This window comes from Mustela lutreola, chromosome 10, assembly GCF_030435805.1.
Source record: "Mustela lutreola isolate mMusLut2 chromosome 10, mMusLut2.pri, whole genome shotgun sequence".
NCBI lineage: Eukaryota > Metazoa > Chordata > Mammalia > Carnivora > Mustelidae > Mustela > Mustela lutreola.
Window position 1 is genome coordinate 62,263,369 of NC_081299.1, and position 2,791 is coordinate 62,266,159.

At 32.0% G+C, this 2,791-nt stretch overlaps 1 pseudogene; it reads left to right on the top strand.

Moving 5' to 3' along the window:
• Nucleotides 1–332: 332 nt before the first annotated feature.
• LOC131810517 (nuclear nucleic acid-binding protein C1D-like) lies at nt 333–989 on the top strand (annotated as a pseudogene).
• The last annotated feature ends 1,802 nt before the right edge of the window (nt 990–2,791 follow it).

Genomic DNA, 2,791 nt, shown 5'->3' on the forward strand with positions numbered 1-2,791 from the left:
TTATATAAAACCAAAAAAAAAATGTAATAAAACAATTTTTTAAAAAAACAAGGAGTAGATGGTCCAGGATGCTGTTAGCTCAGGGAGTGAGAGAGGTACAAGAGAAGGGAAAAGCAAAGTCTAGTCCATGAGTATGTACCTAGTTCTTAAGCAAGGTAGTGTATTTATGGACCCTAATTTTTAGCATTTTAGTATGAATAAAATACAAATATTTGATAGCAGAAAATATTTTTAAAAAGCAATAACTGAGAATTTTCCATAACATAAAATCCTAAGATTAAAAAAATGTACTCTCCATGAGACAGGAGTAGAAGACCAGTAAGTTGGTCATAATGGCAGGTAAAGAAATTAATGAAGGCTATCCAGTAGACATTCTTGAGTATTGGGGTGCCTAGGGCTCAGTTGGTTAAGTGGCTGACTCTTGGTTTCAACTCAGGTCATTGTCTCAGGGTCCTGGAATCAAGCCCCATGTCAGGCTCTACACTCAGCAGGGAGTTTGCTCAAAGATTCTCTCTCCCTCTCCCTCTGCCCCCCTTCTGCTCAAGCTCTCTCTCAAATAAATAAATCATTTAAAAAATTCATGAGTATTTATCAACATTTGAGAATTCTACTGGTGCTATGGGTGAGATGCTGAAGACAATTGTCTGTTTCTAGTAATGAGTTGTTGCAGAAGTTGGATCTCCTTAAACAGGCAAAAGTGGGTTTAGTTTCTGCTTACACCTTAAGTTCAATGTTTTGGGTTTATCTGGCAATTCAGGGAGTTAATACCAATAAAGCAGGAATTGGAAAGAATCAGAATATACATGAACAGAGTCAAAGAAATAATAGACAAGACAAAGACTGGCAAGCTGGATAGAGATGCAGCTTCAAGATTTGTGAAAAATGCCCTTTGGGGACCAAAATCTAAAAATGCATCCAAAGTTGCCAATGAAGGAAAAGTAAACATTAAAAAAAAATGCACTCTCCAAAAGCAATGCAGTATAAAGTAAAAATAAGTAAGTAAATACACACACATATGAAACTTGTGATTTCTTTAAAGCTTCCAAACAGAAAAGACAAATATTCTAAGAGACAATTTTCAGGCAGAAAATAAAAGATGTGGGACACCTGGCTGGCTCACTCGGCAGAGCATATGACTCTTGATAGGGTGTTGTTAGTTCAAACTCCGTGCTGGGCATGGAGCCTACTCAAAAAGGAAAAAAAAAAAAAAAAGATGAAAGATGTGATATACAGGAAAGAATGAAAAATAAAGTAGTAAGTATTAAGTAACTTTGGCTACATAAAACAATAATTATAATAGCATGTGGACATTTTAAAAATTGAAAATTCACAACACTAATAAATTACAACAGCAATAAATAAGTTGAGATTGAGATATTGAAGTTAAAGTGTCCTGAGGTCCTTCAGCTCTCTAGGAGAATAACAAACGTATTAACTTTAAACACTGATAAGGAAGGATTCATGTAATAACTTCCATGGTAACCACTAAAAGACTAGACACATTGTGTATAGCTTCTAAGCTAGCCAGAGGAAATACAAACTGAATTTTTTAAAAATTTAATTCAAAAGACAGCAAAAAAAGAGAATAAAAGAAACAAGAGAAGCACATGCTGTTTATAAAAGATCTCTCTAAAATATGGAGGCACAGAAAAATTGGAAGTAAAAGTGTGGCTCAAAGTTTGCCATGGCAACATTCATGAATGGAAAGATGGCACTGCTATATTACTATCAGTTAAGTGGGCTTTAAGTTAAAAGACTTCCCAGAGTATAAAGAAAGCTATGTAACAATTCTCAATTTTTATATACTGAACATGGCCTCAAAATAAATAAGGAGGAAAACATGACAAAACAAAAGAAACAACTTCCTAATCATAGTGAGAGACTGTAAAACAATATTTTCAATTACTGAAAGAATAAGCAGATAAGAAATTAGTAAAGATAGAGATTTCAACAAAATAATTAGTAAAAGTGACCTAAAAAGCAAATATTGGATACTGTACAAAATAAGTATAAAATAGACATTGTTTTCAAACATTTACAAAAATTAACCATTTAATGGGATAAAAGACACATTTCAAGTTATTTCAAAAGAATGAAATTATATAGGCTGTATTCTTTGTAACTAAATATAAAATTTTTAAGAGGTAGAACAAACTGTTTGGAAATGAAGATACATACTTCTAAATAATGCATTATTAGAAGAAAGAATTAGAAGTATAAGAAAATATTTGACTTGAACAGTAACAAAAGTATTGATGCCAAGATGTGTGAGATGCCAGCTAATTAAATACATATATTACATAAGATGAAGTAGTGATACTGAATGAGCAAAGTATGTGTTATAAGAAGTTTGAAAGGTTCATCAGTATTTTAGGACCACTATAATTTGTAAATTTGTTGTTCAACAAATACTAAGAAGTCCAATAACCTAGGTGTTGGAGAGGATGTGGAGTATCTCTTACCCATTGTTGGAATGTAACAACTTCAGTGGTTCACAAACTCAACATTTCAACAGTTCTATTCTTAAATATTTACCCAAGAGAATCTCAGGCTTTCACTGCAGAAATATTTATAGTAAAGTCTATAGCTACATTAAAACAGAAAAAGCTTAGAAAATTTCAAATGTTCCCTTAAAGAGAATAGGTAACTATATTTTTGGTATTTTCAAGCAGTGTATTATGCTGTGGTAATCAAAGTAAATGAATTATAGTGGTCTTAAAATACTGATGAACCTTTCAAACTTTTTTTTTTTTTAAAGATTATTATTTATTTATTTGGCAGACAAGAGATC